This window comes from Benincasa hispida, chromosome 8 (assembly GCF_009727055.1).
Source record: "Benincasa hispida cultivar B227 chromosome 8, ASM972705v1, whole genome shotgun sequence".
NCBI lineage: Eukaryota > Viridiplantae > Streptophyta > Magnoliopsida > Cucurbitales > Cucurbitaceae > Benincasa > Benincasa hispida.
The window spans coordinates 62,598,043-62,605,897 of NC_052356.1; positions in this window are offsets into that span (position 1 = coordinate 62,598,043).

Sequence of the window (7,855 nt, forward strand, 5' to 3'; positions counted from 1 at the left end):
AAACAAAATTTCATTGAGATTTTTGGTAAAGATTAGGGGTATTCAAAAAACCCGATAATCTGACCAACCCAGACTACCCAACCCAAACTGTAAGGGTTAGGTTGAGTTAGATTTGATTTTGGGTTGGATTGGATTAAAAAATATTAAAATTTTAAATTCTGGGTCGGGTCTCGGGTTACTCCCGTTTAGGGATCGGGTTGACCCGACCCGACCTGAATAACATATATATACACACTAAAGGAAAAAAAATAAACCCTCGTTCCTTGCCGCCTAAACGCTTCCCTAGTGCCCTACGAATCCACGATCCCGCTCATCTCACGTCTCCGACCTCACATCTTCGACTCCGGCCTCACATCTTCGGCCTCACCCCTCCGCCCATCGATCACAGTCGCCTCACGCCTCACGCCTCATGCCTTCGACCTCATGTAATTTATTTTTTTATCATATAAAATTATAATGGAAATGTTATGAAAATAATACGTCGCACTAAGTAGATGTCCAACAAGATGATCTAGAGACGGCAACTTAACTGGTGGTGCTATGGTGTAAAATCGATCATAAGCATACTTGCAGTGGGTCTGCTATCTATAAAATTATTGCATTAATAGCTTGACATAATTCTCTATAAAGCCATGAAAGACATGCACTGCCCTATGAATACCTACCAGCCTGCTCAATAACTTCCCAACAAAGGAACAAACATTAGGTGAACGAACATGTTTGGTTTGTCAACAAATAAAAATCCTCCTATAAGTTGCATGATGTATACCAGTGCATATCGTTGTATTGTAATCTTGACAGCATCAGAAGACAACTCAGCAAATTACACGGCTAACCAAGAGATACTCAACCTAGACCTTTTAAATCTAGAGGTCGAATGCCCAAAAAATCCTCACAAACCTGTTTCCAATTGTACACAACTAATCCAGTCACAGGTTCTCCATCAACTAGTAGTCCACATTGTATTACAATATCTTGCAGCATAATTGTGCATTCCCTACTAGGCATATGAAATGTATGGGTTTTCAGTCTCCATCACTCCACTAAAGTGGTAATGAGATAACAATCCAATTGAATAAACCCAATTTGTGCACGCCCGAGAAAACCAAATTGTTGTAAGTAAGGTATGATCTATGGATCTAACAGTATACTACGATAAACTATTTGTTCTATTCTACGGCACCCTAAAACTAGTAGACTAAGTATTCCATACTGATTGTGAATGATGAGTTAGTTGTTAATATAGTTGTATTGTGTTAGAAGGACCAGGATCCATAATAGATACAGAAAGATATTAAACATAAATTAGATATAAATTAATCGGTCCTTATTAAAAAAGTAGGTCCTAGAAGCCAAATCCAACATCCTTCCACATTAACAAAAAAAAAAAAAGTCCAAATACTAGTCCAAAATAAATAAAAAATATTCCAAACGACATTAAAAAAAAAAAGTCCAAATAAGCATCCCAAATTAAACCATAAATAAGACAAAAAGAATAACACAAAAACTAACTAGATGTAAAAAAAATATTCAAGGCTATAAAATATCTTATAGAAATCTACATGATGACAACTAACACTTAGTCTATATTTACTCTATCATAGTACTTAAACAAACAAAGTCTAAATATATATAGATCTTGATCTAACTTGTTATAATATAATGGGTAAAAAAAGAAAACCTTCACCGTAGCAACGACAGACGACAGTGGTCGGCGATGGTGACGATAAGAAGCGATTGACAGTAGTGGATGGTAGTGGCGGTTGGTGGTGGTGGATGACAGTGGTGATCAGTGGTGGCTGATCTATTGTGGGCGACAAGACTTGAGAGAAAAGGGAGGGTTTGGAGCATAAGAGACATCAGACGGAGGGGTTGGATTGTTTTGGGCACCACAAACTTGTGGACCAGGTCCACGAGTTCCTGCAACGTGGCAATAGGTGGCAAACATTCTTTGACCATGAAACATGGCTTTAACTATGGGTGTGGCATCCAAGTTGTATAGAAATCGTGGACCTGGTCCACGTTTACAACTAGAGATGTACACGGGGCGGGGTGGGGCAGGATCGGGGATGCCATTCCTCATCCCCATCTCCGCTCCCCATTTCATTCCCCATCCCCGTGAAATTTCTCATGGGGATCGGGGCGGAGATTCCCCGCGAGAAATTTTTCTCCTTTTTTTTTTTGTAAAAAATCAATTAATTTAAATCACTAATGTGAACAAATTTTAATTAAATAATTAACTTTATCACTAAATTGTTTATTATTAAATTGTTTATTATGGTTAGTTTTACATGACAATTTGAATTTAAAGATAAATTAGTCAAATTTTGGCTTGAAAAAGCTAATTAATTTTTTTTAGTAGAAAAAAATAAATGTAAATCAAATTATTCACATAGATAATCTAAATTTAAATATTCAACTTAAACATATTTATTGTCATTCCCTATAAATAATCAAATTTGAAATTTAAAAATAATATTTATATAATAATAATAATAACATAATATTAGATAACTATACTAACATTAGATAATTGCATTCCCCGTTCCCGTCCCCGTTTAGCTCACGAAAATTTTTTTCCCTCACTTCCTCCCCCATTCCCTGCCTAATCGAGGAATTCTCGGCCCTGCGGCTCCATGGAGAAATCGAACATCTCTATTTATGTCACACCCCGCCCAGATCACCCTCTTAGCCTACAGAAGGGCGTGACTGCAGCAGTTATCAACCCTTAGGCTGACACTTACCCCCTAAAAACTCTCGCGGAATAACTCTGATATCAAATACAAATTGTATGCAATGGGACGGTTGTAGGCCCACAATTTATTAACTTAAAAACTTAATATGTTTAGAGTATTTACAACATTAGATTTACAAGTCCCAAAACCCACAAACCCTAGTCCCTATATGAATAATAGTAATGTGTACAATATTAACAGTAACCACCTAGCAAACGGTTATAAGTCTTTTCGTCCTTTAGTGGTAGAGTAGATACTGAGCTGTCTTCAGAGGATTTGACCACTACCTGTGGGAGGGAAAAACAAAAACATTTGAAAACGGGGTGAATTTAAGCCCAGTGAGTGACCGAGAAAAATAGTAAATTCTCATGCATAATTTCAGTAATGAGTTTTTAACTGAAACATAAACTTTTATAGTACTTGTACTGCAACATAGACGTTCCAAGCGTAAAATATGTAAAGTTGTTTTAAACATAAAACAGTAAAATCATTTCTCAAATCAAAGTACTGTATAATTGGTAAAATAATCCCAACACCAACTACTAGTCCAGAGAGAACCCTTTTGCTCAATCTCTGACTTTATTCACCTGTGGCCATATTAGGTACTACTGCTAAGGTACCTTCTCCTTGTACTTCAGTATCGAGCTACTAGGATACCTTCTCCAATGTACTTCAGTATCCTGTTGGCTTGGTACCTTCTCAAACGTACTTCAGTACCAATAGATACATTCTCCTTGTACTTCAGTATCTAGTTGGGTGGATGTATTCTTCTCCTTGTACTTCGACATCGCATTTTACCAAAACTATTTATAAACAACTTTTCTCTTTAAAGCATGTACAGTATAACACATATACAACATGGCTTTAAAGATGGTAACGCATGCTGGATAAAATCAATACATATACATATGTAAATAGTTTTTCAACAATATGCATGCGTTCAAATCACAATTCAAACTTGCTTGGAAACCACTTTATAAAAACTAGTAGGTATGAGAATTATTTTGGCAAACATGCTTTCTGTAAATGTTGTAATCAAAACAGTTTAAAAACGTTTTAGTTCGAAAACATTTTAGCCACTCACCTCGAACTCTTAGGAACTTTTCACTCTAGTAGCTCCTCGGGTCCCTTTTTCACCCCTAGAATCCAAATTCAACTTTCAACTTAGATTACTCATAGTTCCAAACCTTATTTGGAAATACTTCTTTCTACAAACTTATTCTAAAATGTCTTAGGAATCTTATCCTAAACTTTTAGCTCCGAATTCCTCGTGGTTTGGCCGGAATCTAAAAATCTTCAAGACTGGCCCAGACTGATTCGATAGTCTAACCCTGCTGCCTTCTTCTCAACCTCCAGCCCAGTTCCTTTGAGCCTTTTCCTCCGACTACTCTAAAAACTAGACTTCCAGAGCTTTCAGATGGCTTTGGAATCACTCCAAACGCACGAACAGATTGGAAGATCTTCTCGTCCAAAATTGACACATTTCTCTGAACCCTCACTGCCCTCTACTTTCTCTACGAAATTTATGATTTTTGTGTGATTTGAAAATGAAATCCCAACTCCCTATTTATAGGCGTTCAAATTGCACGTGGGGTTGACAGCACCTACTTGGTTGTATGGTCGAATGTTTAATCCTCCCTTTATCAACATAAGCTGACTTCACCTTGGTTCAATGTGTTCTTCCCAAAAGTACCCAACACAATTTCTTAGGTTTTAAGAATTTCTCTTAATCGGACACCTAGATTTTAATTGACGTTTGCCCTTACGTCTTCAAGCTTTTTTTGTATTCAAATTAGGGTTCTTAAATGCATAATTCACCCCAACGCGTCCAAATACATCACCCATAAGTTTGCTCGGTCGTTCAATGCATAGGTGAGGCGTGGGCGTGACGTTCGAATGCAACATCGGACAAGGCGTGGCTAACGCACGGGCTGCTCTCGCTCTCTCCACTCTTGCTCTCTCCCATTTTCTCGTTGGTCTCACTCTCTCCACTCTAGCTTTCTCCCACTTTCTCGCTCAAAATCTCACTCTCTCAAACTTTCTAGCTCCAAATCTCACTCTCCCTGCTCTCGCTCTCTCCCACTTTCTTGCTGGTTTTGCTCTCTCCAATCTTGCTCTCTCCCATTTTCTCTCCAACTTTCTCTCCAATCTCGTTCTCTTCCACTTTCTCACTCTTAGCTACTGCGAACATTATTCTTCTCCGTGTAATTTCTACACAATTGTGCCACTAGTCACCTGCCTTCTAGTGTTTTGTGCACAACACACATTTCACAGAAATTTTTCATACTTAGCCAATTTTTCCCAAATTTCCCAAACTCAATGTCCATATTTTTCTTTTCAAATCTTCATTCCTTCTTCACCATTTCACACTAACTTTCTCATCAATCTACTCAACTTATTTATAAAAATTTAAATAGAGACACACAATTCGCAAATGTTTAATCCTCCCTTTATCAACGTAAGCTGACTTCACCTTGGTTCAATGTGTTCTTCCCAAACGCACCCAACACAATTTTTTAGGGTTTAAGAATTTTTCTTAATTGGATACCTAGATTTTAATTGACGTTTGCCCTTACGTCTTCAAGCTTTATTTGTATTCAAATTAGGGTTCTTAAATGCATAATCCACCCCAACGCGTCCAAATACATCACCCATAAGCTTGCTCGGCCGTTCAATGCATAGGCGAGGCGTAGGCGTGACGTTCGAATGCAGCACCGGACAAGGCGTGGCTGACACATGGGCTGCTCTCGCTCTCTCCCACTTTCTCGCTGGTCTTGCTCTCTCCAATCTCGCTCTCTCTCATTTTCTCTCCAACTTTCTCTCCAATCTCGTTCTCTTCCACTTGCTCGCTTTTAGCTACTGCGAACATTGTTCGTCTCCGTGTAATTTCTACACGATTGTGCCACTAGTCACCTGCCTTCTAGTGTTTTGTGCACAACACACATTTCACAGAAATTTTCCAGCCAATTTTTCCCAAATTTCCCAAACTCAATGTCCGTATTTTTCTTTTCAAATCTTCATTCCTTCTTCACCATTTCACACTAACTTTCTCATCAACCTACTCAACTTATTTATACAAATTTAAATAGGGACACATAATTAAGTGGAAAATTAAGATAATTTAAATAAGAAAACACACTTAAGTGTAAAATTGGGATTCAGGGTTCACAATTTACAATGATTTTGTGGACCTCGTCTATGATATCATTTAGGTAGATTTATACTAGGTACACGTTTTCTGGTAATTGTGTACCTGATCTAAGATTTTTACACCTATTTTTGTAAATCTTTTGCTTCAACCCTATTTTGACATTATTTATTAAAATAATATTATTTTTTTTTTAAAAAAATGAACTTACGAAAACTAAAAAATGTACATTTTTTTTTGTTTAAAAAATGTGTATGTTGTGTGTGATGCAATTCAACAATGATAACTTTTTCTCAATTTTTTGAAAACTTTCGAGAGTTCCTACGTTTTTCTAACTTTTTAACAGGGTGTTTGGCTCACCAACATGAGTTGAATTGAGTTGGTATATTCCATCAACTTAAAATGTTGGGAATTGAGTTGGTATATTTTACCAACTTACCTTAACTCACCCCAAGTATCCTTTCTTTCGATGTTTTCATTGGTTCCACTCATCGGTCACTGTCGGCGACTATTGTTGTCACACTTCAGGAACTAGAATAATCGATTGATCTCGATTAATAGACCCGCTAAAGCCCCGCGGTAATACAGAGGATGCAAGCGTTATCCGGAATGATTGGGCGCAAAGCTTTTTCTTACCTTCCATTTTTAAAAATGGATGAGCGTAGGATTCCCGAGAAATTCTTCGATTTCTTCTGGAAGCGGACTCTAGGCTTCGACAAGCACATCTGATGACAACTCCCGCGACCAACTTCGATAACCACCTTTGCGCGACCAACTCCGATGCCTAATTTTAGACTCCGGTAACCACCTCCGACAACAAACTATGATGATCAACTCCGAAAACCACATTTGTAGTCTCGGACAACTACCTCCGACTATAAACTCCGACGAAACTCAACTTCAATGACCACCTTCGAGTGAGCAACTCTGACGACCAACTCTAGGCTTCGACAACCACCTCCGATGACAAACTTCGATAACCAACTCCAATACCACCTTCATGTGACAAACTTTAGGCTCTGACAACCAACCACCTCCGACTACAAACTCCAATACATAACATTTTTGATAATCAACTTCGACAACCATTTCCAACTACTATAAGATTGATAAATGTTAAAGTATTGTAGGATTGTTGATTATATAAATAATAACATTTTATCTACATTAAGTGCAATATTTATACATAGAAATTTGTAAAATATATTTTTGTTTAATTGAATTCACATATCAAATGAATGCTAATGATATTAGAAAAGATGCATGTAGTTGAAAAGTATGTAACTATAACCAAAAAAATCATAAAATGAAGATTTTTTTTCCTGAAATAATTTCTAGCAAGAATTAGTGAAAAACAAAGATTTATTCTTTGATGATCCTCCAAATTTAGAGGAATTAAAAGTGAAATTGTTGAAAAAATGTGATGACATTCGATTGGCTGCTAAGATGATCAGGGAGATTTAATAAAAAAATATTCACGACAAAGTAAATATACATAGCAACAAAGAAGAAAAAGAAGAAGAAGATGATGAAATTCACGGAGAAAAAATAAGAATGAAATGTTTTGATTTCTCATTTTATTTAGTCATTTTTCTATTATGAATGTAGTGGATTAATTGTTGTTCATTAAAAAAAAAAGAAAGAAAGGAAGGAAGAAAGGAAGAAAGGAAGAAAGGAAGAAAGAAAGAAAATGTTTAAAAATTAAAAGAAAAATCACTTATTTAATTGATGAGTTTATTTAAAAAAACCTTCTTAACTAAATTGTTGATTTTGAGAAGAATAATTACTTATTTAATTTTGTTATGTTATAATTTTTAATTAATAAATCATTTTTAAAAAAAAAATTAATGCTATAATATTTCAAATACATACGTTCATTATAAAATATGTCCTAAACTATATTGAATTCAAACGAAAGTTAATCCAAATTGTTTGAATTTGGGGCAAAGAGATAAGAATAAAATAAGAGTTT